The following is an 18,217-nucleotide window of genomic DNA, read 5'->3' as shown; positions in this document are numbered from 1 at the left end:
GTAATACAGGTTAATGTCTGAGTTCGAGGAGCTCAATTAGCAAATTCATGGACAAGGGGGCCCGTTTGCATTTCTCTTATGAGCCCGATGATTCATTAGCCACAGGGAGATGCTGGGTTTCACGTCCGCATACAAAATGCCAGCCTCTATTCTCTCCCAGGCATGTGGTGCCTGGCTCAGAGCTGGTGTTCAGGGAACAAGCGGGTCTTTGTTCCCTGTACCCATCATAGGCCTTGGCACAGAGTAGGCCCTCAATATTTGTTTGGCACTCAGCCCAGAGCACATGGCAGACATCTCTAAACATTAAATAAATCAATTAATCACTTTCTCCCCCGTGCCAGGCCTAGAGCCTAGAACAAAAGAGGTGCTTACTATTTGCTAAAGAAATTGATATACCCCAATCTCCTGTGCCTAACATAAGGTTGCCACATGGTAAATGCTGGATGAATGTTTGTTGACTGACCAACTGATTGACAATGAAGGAATGAATGAATGAATGTCACTGGTCTTTTCCAGCAGCATGGCTGCCTAGATTCCCAGAATCGTATCCTGAGCTTAACTAGAAGAAACAGAACTTCAAGGAGGGGGTCCTAGTACAGAAGATCTAGGGCTGGAGGAGACATATGGAGTTCCTGTTCCTTCCCTAGGGCCAGACTTCAGGAGGTGGAGCAGCGACTGCCAGGTTCATAGCTTCCGGGTTTGCTGGGCTGGGGCGTCCAGGCTGAGCAGAAGTGTCGCAGGTGGCACCCGCCCATCCTCAGCTAGTTGCCCAGGCCTGATCCTCAGGGCGGGGAAGCTGCACAGAGAGAGAAACCTGGTTCCCGTAGTGCCTTCCCAAGACTGCTCTTGCTGGAGACTCATCTCTTGGTGATGTGGGGCTGGGTGATTGCAAATGTGGACACGAAAGCCCAGAGAGGGCAAGTGCTTGTTCCAAAGTCACTCAGCAAGTTAGTGGCTGAGTCAGAATTTGAGCACAGGTCTTGTATGTTCTTTCCTCTGCTTCCTGCTGCTCCCAGGCCCCACCCCTTGTCCTCTCTGCGCCCCTGATTTTCCACACCCTCCCCTACTAGAATGTCAAGTCAACGAGGGCAGGGATCCTTTCTGTGTTCACTGATGTCTCCCCCATGCCTGGCACTGGGAGAGCGAATTATAGTAAGTGTGCAATAAAGCCTTACTGAATAAGGAGTGAATGGTGAGCCCCATGCCAACCCGTGAGGGCAAGAGCGTAACAACATTCATAGCACCTCCCACTTACGATGTTCCTCCTGTATGTGTTAGACACTGGCATTACTCCAGCCTTCTCTGTGGGGAGAGTGTGAATCCTGTCCTCGTTCTCAAAGAATCTGAGTTTAGAGCGGTGACTCAGCTTGCGCCAAATCGCACAGCTAGCGAGTGGTAGAGTCAGGGACAGGATTCCGACACAGTGCGTTCTGTACCTGAGCCCTGAGCCCGTACGCACGGACCACCTGCCCTCTGCACCCCTTGCTTGAAGCTGAGCCCACCCAGCTGCCCACTCACCAGCTCCAGTTGAGGCCGGCCCCTGGAATGACGGCTCCCTGGCCCCAGGCAACCTTCGGGGTGGCCTCCTGGGGCTGAAGCCAGAGCTGTGACAGGGAGACCAAGAAAGGGCAGGCCCAGGGGGGGCGAGGCGAGGCCCTGGGCCGCTCCCTGCCCACACCGCCTGCCTGGGGTCTCATCAGTGTCAGCAGAGGCCTCTCCATGAGATGAGGTTGACACTTCCTGCCATGGGCTGCCTGTCTCTCTCAGGAAGGGGGCTCTAGTGGGAGGGGGTGTGGCGTGAAAGGCAGGCATGACAGCCAGGCCCCGGAGACCGGCCCAGCGTGCCCTCCTTCTCCAAGTGCTTACCGAAGGAAACAGATGCAATTCCCGCCCCACGCTAAAGGCTCACAAGAGTAGCTGCCGGCATTTAGGGCTTGTGCGTGCCAGGCAGCGTGCTGAGCACTTCACGCACACCCTATCCTTTGCCCTCACAACTATGCATAAAGGAGGCCTGAGGAATAGCCCCATTTTACAGTTAGGGAAACTGAGACTCAGAGACGTGAAATCCATTGCCTAAGGTCACACAAACAGAGCAGTGGATGCAAGCCCAAGTTCTGTTTGACCCCAAGCTCTCGCCCTTAAACTCCACTCTCAAGAGCGTCGGTTGAAAAATGTAAGTCACATAAACACGGCCTCTGGTCTCTGGAAACCTTCTCCTGCAGCTTAATGAGATTGGGGAGTTAGAAGACACAGATTCAATCCTGTTTCTACCACAGACTCCCTTGCTGTGTGACCTTGGGCAAGCCACTTAACCCCTCTGATCCCCAGCTGTGACATCCTTAAAATGGAGATCTGTGCACCGACGTCTGAGAGATCATCCTGTTCGCCTGATCCCCGGAGGCCCCGCCACCCGTCTCTCTGACTTCCCCGGGCTGAGGAAGACTTTTATATTGAGAAGGAGGAGGTGGCCCGTGGCAGTGAGTCTCAGAGAAAACAAACAGCACAGCCTGTGAGAAGGTCCCAAATTGTGGAGTGGGACAGAACCAGGTCCTCATTAGGGATCTGAGGACCAGAGAGAAGTGACTTGCCCAAGGTCACACCGCACATTAGCATCCAGGAAAGGATTCCCAGGCCAGCACCTTCCCCCACACGGCTGCCACAGCAGTAAAAATGTTCAAAGAAATTTAAAAGCTTTACCTTTGGCCCTTAGTTTTTTTCTTTTTAAAAATCTTTACTCCTTTATCTTTGAAGAGAATAAAACATTGGGGTTCTTGAAAACTCTTTTTTTTTTTTTTCATCCTTTTAAACAAAAAATAAGCAAACTCACTCTAGAAGACCCTGAAGACAGAAATGGCATGTGGGCTTCCTCTTGCCCACCCCCTTCCCCCCCGAGACCGGGCGGCTGTCTCTCGGAGTCCCTGGCGGCTGGCACCGTCATGGAAAGGCCCGGCGGGGAGACTTTCTGGACCAGCTGCTGTATAAGCAGCTAGCGACTTCAGACAGACTGGAAAATCAGGCGCCACTTCAAAGGCTCAATGACAGGCGGCAGCGGAGGTAGGAGCACGGAGGTGGCTTCCCCTGACGACCAGCCATGGAGGGGAGGCACGGAGAAACAGCCAACAGAAGGACAGGCACCACCTCTCCCCACCAGCGAGGGAGCTCTTACAATATTTGTCCACCCCCGAGTTCCAGCGGGTGGATGCGCCCGCTTGGGGGCCGTGGGAGAATAGAGTTCAGGCCTGGCGTCCGGGACAAGGGGGGCCTGACCCCTCCCAGAGCCAAGCTGCGCCTGCGGAGCTGTGGGTCTCTGGCCGAGGGTGGGCGGCTGGGAGCCCTGCGTGCCCCCGCCAGGCAGAGCCAGAGGGTGGGAAAGACCCGGGTCCAAGTGCCACGCCCCCCGCCACGCGTGCCAGGCCCGGCCACAGCCAAGCTTGAGGCCCCACGGTTCCTCTCTCGCTTTGCAGAGGAGGGAAAGCTGGATTCACCCACACCATTGAGGCAGGAGGAAGCCCTGCTAGAAGGGGGCGGGGGGCACAGGTGCGTGTGCGCGCGTGCATGTATGTGAGTGTGCGTGCGTGTGCGCGCACGCTCTCACACGCAGGTCTTCAGCGCCACGTCCTTCATATCGCACCTTGCTAGTACTGCCCCATAGCTCATCGCACCCCTGGGCCCCTTTCCCCCTCACTTTCCTCTGTCCCCCTCCCATCCATCCCAGGCCATGCGACCTCAAACAAGGGACCCCATCTCTCCAAGCCTCAGCTTCCTGTCTGTGAAATGGGACACGTCCCTCTGCCTTCAGGGGGCCGTGGAGATTAGCGAAGCGCGGGAGCTCGTGCTGGCACACACGAGCCCCCTGGTGTCCACAGGCCCTTCCCCTCCACCCTCCACCCTCTTCTCTCCTCCTCTCTCCTTGGTTCCCTCCCAAGGCCTCTCTGTGCCTCTGTTTCCCCATCTGTAAAACAGGGATAACGCTACCTAGCTCCAAAGCTTGTGGGGAAGATTAGGAAAGATGCAGCATTAGGGGCTGTATTCCTAGTCATCCCGATGTCTTAATACTGGCATATAAATGTGAGTAGTTGTTACTGAGTGGGAGAGGGGCATTTGTGTGTGTGTGTGTGTGTGTGTGTGTGTGTGTGTGTAAGGGTTTGCACCAATCTTAAGTGTACTGCAAAATGACTTATTACATACACCTATGAAAACACCACTCAAAATAAAATGTAGAGCATTCCCAGAATCCCAGAATGTTTTGTCTCCCGGTTAATACCTCCCCCTACCACCAGAGCCAAACACTATTCTGGATACAGCCCGAGTTTTAGTCTAGAAAATCTGCGGGGTCAGACTGCACACAGGAGATTGGATTGGACAGGCACAGGTGAGGCGGGGGGGGGGGGGGGGGGAGGAGGGGTGGGTGGAGAAGGGACCAGGGAGCAGGTATCTGGGCAGGGATATAGCAGAGATTGCATTCGAGGTGGGGTGGTAGGAAAATGCTGGCTGCCAGAGAAGGCCCCTAAGCCTGGGGTCTCAGGGGACCCCTTCTCCAGGAGCCTCCCGCTGCCTGAGGGAGAGAGGAAGCGTGCACAGTGGCTCGCAGTCACGTGCCTCTGGGGATTCTGGGCGGGGCTGGCCCAGCAGAGCCAGAAACGTGGGCAGCTGCTGCCCCTGGGCCTTTGATGTGACAGAGATGGAGACACACACACGCCTGACAATTAATTAATTGTGACTTTCACCGTGCAGCGGCCGCTTCCTATTGATCTCCGCCCGTCTGGAGTGAGAGAGACAATTAGGAGGGAGCACAGCGGCGGCAGCTAATTACCCACAGAATGAAAACCGTGCCTTTCAATTTATTAAACTTTTATCACAAAAATAACCGAGCCGCCCCCTCCTGCCGAGAAGCAGAGCGGGGGTGCTGTGGAGTGGCACCCCCAGTTAGCCTTTCACGGATATTAAAGGGCTGGGAGTGGTGACCACCTCATTGCCACAGAAGACTCCATGCACACATGGGCTCTGGAAAGCAGCCGGGAGAGAGGGGCTGTCATGTCCCCAAAACCAGCCCAAGGCTTGCGGCCTGGGTTCTGAGCAAAATCAGACAGCAGGGCCACATGAAACCGGGCAGAGGCCTTCGAGGAACCCCGAGGCCTAGATGAGGCTTGGGAATGTCCCGATCAAGCTGCCAAGGCTCTTGGAGTCCAACCGGTCCCACCTCTCCGGTGACAGAGGCAGCCTGGTGTGCAAGTGCCAAGGAGGGATGCAGCCCCTGGTTCAAACCTCAGCCAGGCCTCCTGGGACTTTTAATGCCTACCACTATTTAGCGTCTGCCCGGGGGGGGGGGGGGACTACCAGTCCCATTTTACAGATCCAGAAACCGAAGCTCCTAGAGGCAGAGTGCTTGCTCAAGGCCATACACCTGTATGGGCTAAAGTGTAGCTGGAAGCTCTACTCACTTAGTCTTCTTCCACCCCGTGGCCTGGGGCAAGTGACACTGTCTCCCAGAGCCCCCATTTTCTTGTCTGTAAACTGGGAGTGATTATATCAACCATGCAGAAAAGTTGTGAACATTTAGATGTTAGAAAAACAACCCAACAGGGCACCTGGGTGGCTCAGTCAGTTAAGCGTCCAACTCTTAATTTCAGCTCATGGTTCATGAGTGTGAACCCCGAGTCAGGCTCTGTGATGATGGCGTGGAGCCTGCTCAGGAATCTCTCTCTCTCTGCCCCTCCCCAGCACGCTCCTTCTCTCTCAAAACAAATAAACTTTTAAAAAAAAGAATAAATAAAAAACAAACAAAAAGCCTGCCCTCCTTGCAGCATGGCCAGCTGCCATTGCCATCAACAACAGGGAAACTGAGGCTGAGATGGTCACTGACCCCAGGCCAGCAGACGGGCTGTAGAGGGAGCAGAGGGTTGCCAGCCACAAACACCTCTGAGGTCAGACCTGCCTCTGCCTTTGGCTGACGTCTGTGGGGGACCCTGAGCAAGTTACACACTGGCCAGACTCTGATGCCCTTGGATCTGTCTGGCTTTGGGACGCTCTTTGATAAGCGTCCTCCCACGGAGCCCCACGAGCAGGTGGGATAGTGCATGTTACAGATGAGGATGCCAACACCATGAGAAGGCGAGGAGGAGGCTGGGCATAGACAGAGCCAGGCGGAGCACCTGGCCTCCAAGCTCCCAAACCAGGGCCCTTTCTGGCCACAGCTGCTACCCTGGCCTGGCTTTAATAGCAGACCCCATGCCCAGGCTGACCCCAGAGGCCAACCCACGAGCTTTGCTTCCTCTCCTCCCCACCAGGTCAGGCCAGCCTCTGGAGAGGCTGCAGACTCATTCCTACAGGAGGCGTGGGAAAAAAGTGAGGGGTACTTACCTCCCTGCCCCAGTACGAGCCCACTCCCCACCCAGGGCATCCCAGCAACAACGGCCTATCTGCCTGGAGCCACGCAGCTGGAGAAATCAAGCAGGGGCCTCAGAGAGGGCTCCTCAGGAGCCCCTTTTGCAGGGGACCCAAGGGCTGAGCCAGGGGCCGCTTGTCTCATCTCCCCATCCCCGTGCCTGCACCTCAAGCCCCCCACTAATGCCCATGACAGCCTCGCAGTGTAGGCAACAGGAATCGTGTTCTTCGTGTTGCGGAGGAGACAGGGAGACTCCCAGGAACGAAGCAGCTCTCTCAAGGCAACCCGGGTACCTGCTGACTTTGAACGCAAGCTCCTTCTGCAGGCTCAGCCTTCCCATTAATTTGGCCACGCTTCCCTGAGCAAGCACTATATATTTCTTGAATAAATAAAATCTGGTATTTTGTAAGCACTTGCTATGTGCTTGGCACTATTCTAAAGACATTACCATATTGACTGCGTTCCTCCTCACCGTAATCATGCGAAGTGGCTTCTGTTACTATCCCCATTTTACAGATGGAGTTACTGAGGTGCAGGAGAGTGAGGAATAAAGTAACTTACCTGGTATCACACAGCTAGGGAGGGGCGGGGGTAGGATTTGAACCCGGGTGTCTAGGCTGCTTCTGCGGCAAGTGAGTGGGGGTGAGGAAGTGAGAGGAAAGAAATGGTGGGGGAGGTGCCATTTACATACCACGAATTGCCTGGGGGAGGAGGAGGGGAGGGTGTGGCAGGGAGGTGATCTGACAGGCCCTACCCTCCAGGATTCACAGTCTGCTGAGGTTTCTATGTGGATCAAAGAATTCAATGTCCATTATGACCCTTCCTGAACTGTCATGAGGTCTAGTCACAAGGATCCTCCTTTCCAGGCATCTCAAACAAAATAAGAGTCTCTTACCTGGGGATCATGGGCTAGGCCAGAGAAAAAGGGAAGTCTGTGTCCCCTGTCCCCCCACCGCTGCTCTCCCCCATTTTTTCTCTTGGGGAGGACATAGCTAACAGGCTCTCTTGATGGGAACTTGGTTATGCCTGGGCCCCATTTTCAATCACGCCTTATGGACCAGCCTCTGGGGTGGAGGCAGGGCTCAGATCCCCATCAACGAAGCAAGATGAGGCCACCCGAGCTCTCGCCCACCATTTCCTCCCTGCTCACCTCCCTTCACTCTGGCCTTCAGTGCTGGGCCAGCTCCCAGGGGGCTCCCACCTTTACCTCCCCAGGGCTTGTTCAGTTCTAAGCCCCATTCAGAAGAGGAGTACTTAACTCTTGGCTCTGCTGCCTTTTCTAGCTTGAGAAGTCAGAGTGTGGCAAGACCCAGGAAACCACATTACTTCTAATTTGTCGCAGTGGTGCAATAAACCAAAGATTCTTTGGTCACCTACGCTGGACACATTTTGGTGGGGGGAACTCTCATTTTTGCTTTGCTTCAAGGGGAAATCATCTCAACAATATTTAAAGGAAATTCCCAATTCTGGAAGGGAGGCTGTAGGTGAGATCAGGCACAGATAACAACAATCTAAGGTTTAAAGCATTCAGGGACTCAAGCAAGGGATAGATGGAGGGTTGCGTACTTAGGGACGGGAGAGGGCAACGGAGGGCAGAGAATGCTTCCCGGAAGGGTGGTTAATTCGAGATGAGCCTTGGGCAATGGGTGGATTTGGGCCATGGAGATGGTGTAGAAGGGCAGGTCAGGCAGAGAGGAACCATGACCGCAAAGGCATGGAGCTGACAGGACAGCAAGTGTGTGGTGGGCTGGGTGGGGGTCTGGTTCCTGGGTCCCTGGCAACCGTGGATCCTGGCAAAGCACTGAGGTGGTGGCTATAGTGGGGTCTCACGTGAGGGGTCACTCTAGTAGATACACCCACATTTGTGGCAGCATTATTCAATAGCCAAAAGGCAGAAGCAACCCAAGTGCCCATCAGTGAATGAATGGATAAAATATGAAATATACACACAAAGGAATATTATTCACCTTTAAAAAGGAAGGAATTTCTGGCTCCTGCTACAACATGGAGGAAACTTGAGGACGTTAAGGGAGATAAGCCTGACAAAAAAGGACAAATGTTGTATGATTTTGTTTACATGAGGTCCCTAGAGTAGTCAGATTCATAGAGACAGGAAGTAGAATAGTAGTTGCCAGGGGCTGGGGGAGGGGAGGAGAGGAGTTAGTGTTTAATGAGGACGGAGTCTCAGTTTGGGAGGGAGGGAGCAGTGAGGCTCCAGGTCTGAGGATACAAATTCCAACCCCAGACGGGCTCTGGTTAAAGGCAGCCCCAGCATCCAGTCCATGCTCAGGCACTTCTTAGCTGTGGGTTTTAGACAACTCATTTGCCCTCTTTGAGCCTCTTGTTCCCATCTGCAAGGCAGATAATCCTAGTTATTTCTATTCTTTTGCAGGGTTGTTGCAAGGGCCCAATGAGGTTGTAATAACAGCTGTTTATTGAGCAATTGCTATATGCCAGGCACTGAGTAAAGCACTCTATGTATATTAACTTGTTCAATTCTCATGACAACCCTATGAGATGTACTTCTATTTGTCCCCATTTTACAGATGAGAAAACCAAGGCTTTAGGAGGGAAAATGCCTGCTTGGCATCATATGATGGGAAGTGGAAGAACTAGGACTCAGACCTGAGTCATGATGAGATCCTATGAATACCCAGGAAGGGAGTCACTGCTGCCACCTTCTTCCTCCAACCCTTCCTCCTCCTCCAAGGAGTTTCCCAAGATCCTGCACTAGGGAGACTCTTATCTTACCCATTGGGAGCTCCCACCTCTGGTTTCTAGGTGTCTCTGGCACCCCATGACCTGCTCACTTTGGGAGTTATTCATGTATGCCTCCCCCAACAGAATGTAAGCTCTCCAAAGGTGGGTCTGGGTATTTTTCATTGTAGAATCCCGGGTGCCCAGCCTGGATGGCGTAGAACTGATGAAAGTCCGGGCAGTGGTGGGGGCTCAGGCCATGGACAGGACCCTGGACAGCTCAGCAGAGATCAGCCACCTGAAGCATTCTATAGCCATATTGTTATGACAATGACAGTCCTAAACAGGAAAAGGAAGAGGGCAATGACTAAGACTATGAGCTCAGCAACAATATCAATGTCATGACATTCTATGTTGGGTCCATCGGTCAGGATAAGTTACGCTGTAGTGACAACCCACACCTCAGTGGCTTGACACCAGCAACGTTTGCTCATCACTCCTGCAAAGCCTGTTGTGGTCGAGATGACTCTCCAGGATAGTTGTCCTCCATGAAGACACTCGGCAAGCCAGGACACATGGGTCCTGTGGCTCCACCCTTGCAACACGAGGGCTCTACAACAGCGGCAGGGCAAGAGCATGTTGGAGGATTTGTATCACGGATGTCTCTCTGCTCGACGTCATTGCACAGAACTAGCCCAGACCCTACCTGGCCACTAGGATGGGCTGGGGAAGTGCAATTCACCTGTGTCTCCAGATGTGCAAGAGCTCTTAATATCTCTCCACAAGTGACAGGCATTTCAGACATCACACCTATGACAATTCCAGAACACATACAGTCCTAGGAGAGTAAGTAGAGTCGACACCAAGGCCTTGGACCCTGGAGTCAGATCTGGGTTCAAATCCCAATCCCACTGCCAAACAAGTGATGCCCTGGCTCCGTTAAGTGGTGAGCTCCCCATCACAAGAGGTATACAACAGAAGCTGGATGACCACTTTGGTCATCAACATCATCATTGTACATTAATGTGTGGTATCTCCCAGAAGATACCTATGTTTTATTTACTTCTAAATTATGTTTTATTGAGGTAAAATTTACATACATTGAAATGCGTATAACTTAAATGTACCATTTGATGAATTTTGGCAAAGGTATACATTCATGCAACTGACACTTTGGTTAGGATGTAAAATATTTCCATGACCCAGAAAATGTCCTCATGCCCCCTATGCCTGCAATGTTAAAGGGCAATGCTTAATGCTGAGAGATGATGGAGATTCAGCAGGACCTAGACAAGCGGGAAGTGAGCGAGATGCCTGGAGCACAGCATTTTAAGCAGGTGCTCACTCTTGGGGTCGATTCTGCGCTTGCACGATCCTGAGAGAGAATGCCTCCGGAAATTTTGGTTTCAGGGAGCTTCACTCTCTTACCGTAGGCCCAGTGCAGAATTTCAGCCAAGACAGGAGACCTACGTGCCTGGGAGAAAGAGGGCCATTCCTGAAGGCTTTCAAGTCATATATCACAAGGCCGACCATGCCCCCAAAACGAGCCCCCAGGGGGACTGGGCCCTGACTAGGCAGCACATGGCCACAGGGATGCTATGGGCATATATATCTTGATGCTTTCTGAAAAGAGTTCCTATTTACTAAACACCTACTAAGTACCAATCATGTTAGGCACTTTATGTATTGTCCAGTTATCAGTACAAGCCTAAAAGGTATGCGTTTTTATCCCCATCTTTCAACAAGGAAACCGAGGCTCAGGAATGTGGAAGTGACTTGGCCAAGTCACATAGGTGAGGACCAGCGGGACCCAGATTGAAAGCCAGTCCTCTCTGAGCTCTGAGCCCGTTTCCCCTCCAGCCCCCCACCGCCCCCCAGTGCTCCAGACACAGGGGTGCTGGGGAACCACGAAGGTGAACCCCCACTCCTGCTCTGACCCCTTCAGCCCCCCTAAACCTGAAGGTTGAGGTCCCCAGCCGCTCGGGCCACGGGCCACCGTTCCCAGAGCCTCTCCTCTGCAGCCAGGGGTTGAGGCTCTGGCGGCCTTTCCCAGGAGCCCAGAGAGGTTGGTTTGCATACTACGCGTGTCATTTGCATACTACTTAGGAAAAAGCCTTCGCTTTTCCCACCTGCAGCAAACTCCAGACTGATTAGTTCTCCCCACATCGGAGAGTTAATTACTCTCCCGTGTAGACCGGGTGTTTATTTGTAATCAGCAGAGGGCTGGAAGAGGGGGAGGAAACAGGGCAGAAGCAGCTGTCGTTAGCCTAAATTCTGGAGCAGCTCTGCAGGTGGAAAAATGAGTGTGAGCTGGAGCACCCCAGACCTGCACCCGATCCCGGCTCTGCGTGGGGGCTCGCCATGTGTCCCTGGGCATGCCCGGGTCAGGGAAAGGAGATAGGGTGATTGGTGGTTGGACCTGAGCTCAGGGGGGTGTGGGACACAGTGAGCTGCCGGAGGGACAAGAGTCGGGCCTCAGAACATCACAGGGAAGAAAGCGGTGCCCAGAACCCAGGAGCCCGGGGAGGGAAGGGACGGGAGCAGGACACTGTCTATTCCAGAGACCTTCCATCTGGAAGGTGGGGCTCGTGGGTGGAGTCCTGGTCCCAGAGACTAGAACAGGAGACCAGCTCTGCTGTGTGACACGGGGAACCCACTGCCCTCCCTGAGCCTTGGTCTTCCCATCAGTGGGACTAACAACCTGGCGGGGAATCATATGAGCCAGGCAGGGGCTGCGAAAAACATAAATCTCTACTCAAATGTAAGAAATATTTCTGGATTCCCAGGCTGGAAATGTCTCATCCCCAGGGGAGATTTAGTGACCTTTCCCCCCTCATGCCCCGACCCAGTATATCTGGACTTGCCCCCCTCTCCTGCTTCATCGAGGCCCTTCTAGACCCTTCAGCCCTCGATCTCTGCTTGTCAGATGCGGAAAGGTCATGTCCAAAGGTGGACCCAGCCAATGTGTCAAGGTTGGAAAGATCCTCAGTTGCAGTCAGAGCTCCAGAAAGGTGCTGACCTGCCTGCCTGGGTCACCTGGGGTACCCATGATAAACGCGGAAGCCAGAGGTTCTGAAGCAGTAGGGAGGGGTGCAGTTCAGGCAACGGTATCCATAACCGGCTCCTTGACTCTGACCGGAGAGAACCACTGCTTTGGTTCAACTCCACCTTCCTTTTTTTTTTTTTTTTTTTAAATTTTTTAATGTTTATCTATTTTTGAGGGAGGGGGGAGAGGGGCAGAGAGGGAGAAGGAGACAGAACCCAAAACAGTTTCCAGGCTCTGAGCTATCAGCACAGACCCCGAGGCAGGGCTCAAAGCCATGAACTGCGGGGCTCAAACCCCCAAACGGCAAGATCATGACCTGAGCCTAAATCAGAAACTCAACCCACTGAGCCACCCAGACACCCCTCCTCCCTCTTTTTTACAGACGGAAAGACAGGCCCAGAAGGGTGGTTTGTCCGATGGCACCCAGCAGAGCTGGAAATAGAACCCAAACCCCCTGCCTCCAGCCCACTGCGGCCTCTCCTGATGAAAGTCTGGGGCAGGAAGAGAGACCCCAGAGGACAGCCTGCTATAGCAATGATGTAGGGGTCACGGTGGAGAAACTTGGCTGGCCCGCAACGGCAGTAACGGGGACCCTAGGCAGGGACAAAGGCTCATCTTCACCTGGGAGGCAGAGAGGAGCCATTCCTTCAGTCCACACTTCTTTCCCAAGATTGGCTTCCTAGTGATTCTGGGAGATGCAGGACAATGGCCACCAGGCTGTGGGCCTCTGTAGCTGCCAGAGAAAATATAGGACAAATAGTTTTTAGTACAGGTATATCTTATGCATCCTGGTATTTATCTGAATTCAAATTTAATTGAACATCCAGTATTTTTATTTGTTAAAATCTGCCAACCCTGGACTCATGAGCAAGTCACTTCACCAGTTTCTTCACCTTTGAAAAAGAATCGAAATGCTACCCTGTTAGGATACTGTGCAAATTAAGTGGGATGATATACGTAAAATGCCCAACCCAGGGGAGGTAAATTTGTGACAAGGCAAATCTTGCCTTCAGAGTGCCCCTACCCAATCCTTTTCTCCTCCATGCTCCTCTCCCTTTCAGAGTCTCTGCTGTAAAGCCCCCATCCCTAGGGTGCCAGTGGAACATTTTCAAAAAGGTTTCTGATGTGGTAGAAATAACTCTCCACCTACTGGCTGTGTGACCTTATAAGAATCACTTACCCTCTCTGAGCCGTGGTCGCCTCATCTATAAAAGGTGCTTGTCCTAGTACTAGCTGCCTGGAGTTGTCTCTGCAAGCCTAGTGGTTGGGCTTACTAAGGAGTGACAGTTAACACCTTGCAAATACACCAAGATACAGCTCCAATTTCAAAACACCCCAAGACTGATCATTGCAGAATGGGGGAGATCACTTCTGCATGGTTGGGGGGGCACTTTCCTTGGCCAGTCTCCTGCAACCCTTGCATCTATGTGAGCTCCTTGAAAGTGGGCATCCCTCTGGCCTTCTAGGTGCCACGTCCCCCTGCGGTGGGTCCCCATGGCCCTCAGGACCCAGGGCCAGACCACCAGAAGGCAGAGGCTCTATGTCCTTGCGGCTTCCCACAGCCTGCTCTGTTTGTGTCCCACACTCTCTTAATCCCCTTAATCTTTTCACCTCTCACCTACCTGCATGCTTCGTGGCTTCCACTAACACCTTTCCTGCCTGTCCCTGTTAGATCTTCCTGTCGTGGGGAGCTTCTCCCAGGGTTCCCCCGGGCCCCTCCGGGCGTCCAGGATGCTGGGCTCCAGCTGGCACCAGCGTTGGAGGGGGCTTGTTTTCTCCCTGTTTTTCTTCACCCTTCCCCAACAAAATTGCTTCTGCCTTGTTTTGTCTCCCTTTCACATTTTCTTTCCCAAACTTCTCAACTGGCCAGTGCGCCCCAGCCCCCTGTCTGGCAGGGAAGGGAAGAAGGAGACAGGACTTTTGCTAAGTGCCTGCCCCACGCCAGGGACAAGCTACACCTGTCCCAGTTTCGAGGGGCCAATTGCCACCCCAGACACAGGAGTTCTCTCATGCAAAAGCACATACCAAAAAGAGGGCAGATGCTGAATTTGAACCCATGCTGCCTCTCATCCCCCCAACAAATTATTTGTTGTTGACAATCCCCTCCGTTTTTCAGAAGACAATCCCCCAAAGCGCTTTTATCTGCCGAGAGAGGCAAAGAATAAAGAGTGGGCACTGGAGACGAGTGTCAGCCTCTGACAGCTCTCCCTCCCCAATTCCCAACCCTCCCCCCAACCTTGCCAAGGAGAAGCCTGATCTTATTGGGTGGGGAAGAAGGAGACTACGAGGAGAGACCCGGGAAGGCCCAGGAGGAGGGGAAGGAGTTAGCCCCCCACAAAGAGGTGATTAAGGCCATCTCCATAATAAAGAGCAAGGGGAGTAGAGGGGGAGAAGGAGAAAAAGAAATTCAGGCAAAGAGGGTCCAGGAGGTTTGCGTTTTTTTTGAGGGAGGGGGTGTTGAAGAGGGAGGTGTGAGGCAGGGGAAGGGGAAGATATGGGCGTAAACGCTATGCCTCCTTCGTGGTGCTCGAACAGCACAGCAGAGTGGATGGCTTGTAGGCTCAGGGGCTGGACAGGCGGGGGGAGACTTGTACCAGCAGGTTCTCCTGCAGCTTTATTCATCATGACCAAAAATACCCACCAATGGAGAAGGGCCAGATAAGGTGTGATAAATGCATACAATGGAAGAATACTATTCGGCAATAAGAAACGAACAGACCCGCCACCACACGGATGAGTCTCACAAGCATATGACGTGAGAGGAGCCAGCACGAAAGAACACACACTGAATGATTTCTATTTACATGGAAGTTCAAGAACAGGGAGAAGTGACCGGTGGCGACAGAAGTCAGAATGCCGTTCGCTTTGGCGGTAGGGGGCGCCCTAGGCAACCTGCTGAGGTGAAGGATGTGTTCGTATCTCGATCTGGGTGGTGGTAAAGGGTATGTATTCCTGTGCACGGAAAGCCGCTGAGCAGTGCGCTTAAGATTTCTGCATTTTACTGTATGTAAATGATACCTCAAAATTTTTTAATGAAAAAAAAAGAAATACAAGAACTTCAGAGCCACGTTTTATAACAGTTGACTGTCTGCATTTTGCCTAATAAGATTCAGAGAGAGAAAGAGTTACAAATACCAATTTAAATAAGGTAGCGGGGGTACCGCCCTCACTTCACGCCCTCAAGGAGCCTATTTCTGGAATGAGCATGGACAGGGAGACCCGAATGGACCCGCTGTCCCCAAGTGTGTCCCAGATCCCATGAGCGCCCCCCTCACCCTCCCCACCATGGTCGAAACACCTCAGCACTGCGTGATTCCAGTCTTCAAAGATTCAATTCCTGCTCTGGGGTGGGGGGTGAGGGGGATATACATTAGCCAGCTGGTACCCAACTGAAGAAGGAGAACTCTGTTCTAAGGTCAAAGCCAAAACTGACAGCATAGGGCTATAGAGAAGTGATCATATGGTCTCCAACATGCTGCATTCCTAAGATCGTTTTCTCCAGTGGTAATATTGACCATTTACAATTTTTGCCTTATATGTTGATTTTTGGAACCTAAGCAACCCTCGGGTGAGAAGTGACTCTACCATAAAGAAATGGAGATTTTGGTTCTTACTCGAACTCCTAACTAGACCTGGGCCTCATGGATTGTGACTCCACAGGCATTACAGGGCGGGGGCTCTCATCCCTCCCTCTCCTGCCTCCCCTCCAGGAGTCCGAGCTCCGGGAAAAGAGGAGGAATACCATCCATCCCCTCTGGTTGAAGGTGTCCCTTTTGTGACATTCACAGGGCTATCGCTGACCTGTTTACTTTCACACTAATGATATGTTCATTACTATCGATGACTTTTATTTCTTTAGCAGTGTTTATACTCTTGCAACAGCCTGATAAGTAAAATCATCCAACACTTGGAAATAAGGCAAATAGATAACCAGCGTCCTTTCAAAGTCAAATTAAAACATTGTCTAACAAGTCCTCCTAAGGGTCATCTGACACTCTAGGGGAATGTCACTTCACTTGACTTATTATTTACTATTGATCAGGGTCCAGGCTCTGTAAAGATCGCCGTTGGCTGGTAGAAGACTGATAAGTTACAAATCATTTTTGGCCAGTGAAGAAATCATGCAAATGATTTCTTTCCAATAGAGAAGACAACCCCCCAACGTTACGATTTTATTGCCCTATAAACATTAACCAGTTTTGCATCTAACTTAGCAAGCTGATGAATATTCCAGAATTCTAGTTTTGGGGTTATTGTTGGTTTTGTTTTTACTGAATCTCTCTTTTCTCTCTCTCCATACATAGGTACATATAAATATTTTCTTCTCACATCCTTCATTGAACTGGTTTGGTTGTCCTGCCGTTTCCTTCATTAATAAGCTGGGGGAAAAAATCCATTCACGTGTGCTCACTATGTATTTCTCTAAGGATGGTGTATTTCAAGTTTTGAAAACTATGCTGTGAGAAGCCTTTCGCAGTATTTGCAAGTGTTTCTGTCTCTGGTCTTTATGTGACGTGTGATATTTCTTTTTTTCGAATTGCTTTTTATTTAAAAAAATTTTTTTAAGTTTATTTTTGAGAGAGAGAGAGAACAGAGCACTAGCGAGGGGGGCAGAGAGAAAGAAGGAGAGAGAGATACAGAATCTGAAGCAGGCTCCAGGCTCCGAGCTCCGAGATGTCAGCACAGAGCCCCATCTGGGGTTCGAACCCATGAGCCATGAGATCACGACCTGAGCTGAAGTCGGACGTTCAACCGACTAAGCCACACAGGTGCCCCTCTTTTTAATTTTTTTTAATGTTTATTTATTTTTGAGAGAGAGAGAGAGAACACGCAAGGGAAGGACAGAAAGAAAGGGGCCAGAGGGTCTGAAGCAGGCTCTGTGCTGATAGAAGAGAGACTGATGCGGGGCTCGAATTCACGAACCGTGAGACCATGACCTGAGCCGAAGCCGGACACTTATCTGAGCCACCCAGGTGCCCTGACATGTGATATTTCTAACTCCTCTTGCAGGAAAGCAAGGCTGACACACTATAATCAAAGAAGATGGCGCTGGATCAGGTGTCACAGACCACCTGGCGCAATCTTCCTGCCTCCCACCACTCCCTCGCCTTGCTAGATGGAGAAGGTGAGGCTCAGACTGGTTAGCTAACTTGCCCAAGGTCACACAGGTATTGTTCATAATGATGACTTATTTTAATGTGGTGTTTGATAGCATCAACTTCCCCAGAGGATCCTCAGCCACCCAATGAGGAGCCTGTATCATCCCCGTTTTACAGATAGAGAAACTGAGGCCTAGAGAAATGATGTGGTTTGCCTAAGGTCACACGGTGATTATATGTGGGCATGGCCCATGAGATTCCATCTCTCCTAACTTCCTGAATCCCCGGGGGCAAGAGAGGGGCTGGCAGGAGTTGCTCTGGGCCCCCACACTCTTATCCAGAGAACCCCCATTTGTATCTATCGAATACATACTGGGGGTGCCACTCAAGATTGCAAATGAAAAAGGAGTCCCAGAAGCTTGAAAATGTCGGCCCTAGCCCATCTCCATCTGCCCAGGTCAATAGCCTTCCATTTTCTCCTCTTCCTCTTCCTCTTCCTCTTCCTCCCCTCTTCCCTTTGGTAAAATACTCAGGAAAGAAAACACACACACACACACACACACACACACACACACACACAAACCCAAAAACCAAACATGATCATGGGAAGAAGCAGAAAGACATGGTCAGCCGAGGACTGAACACATCGGTCTCCAGTCTGGGAGAGACAGAGTAGCTCAGTCCAAAGAAGAGTGTTCCCAGGTCCAAACTGGTGAAGTGAGATGGGCTGACAGGTGGTGAGCACCCTGTCAGCATAAGTAAGTAAGGCTAGATGATCCGGCCAAAAGGTAACGGTAACTCTCTAGATGGTAGAATTCATGGGCTTTGTTGCTGTTTTTTTATAATTTTTTAAGTGTTTATTTACTTTTGAGAGAGAGAGGTAGAGTGTGAGTGGGAAAGGGGCAGAGAGAGAGGGAGACACAGAATCAAAGCAGGCTCCAGGCCCTGAGCTGTCAGCACAGAGCCCAATGTGGGGCTTGAACTCACAGA

The sequence above is a fragment of the Panthera onca genome, chromosome C1 (genome assembly GCF_046562875.1).
Source record: "Panthera onca isolate mPanOnc1 chromosome C1, mPanOnc1 haplotype 2, whole genome shotgun sequence".
NCBI classification, from domain to species: Eukaryota; Metazoa; Chordata; class Mammalia; order Carnivora; family Felidae; genus Panthera; species Panthera onca.
This window is presented reverse-complemented; position numbering follows the sequence as displayed.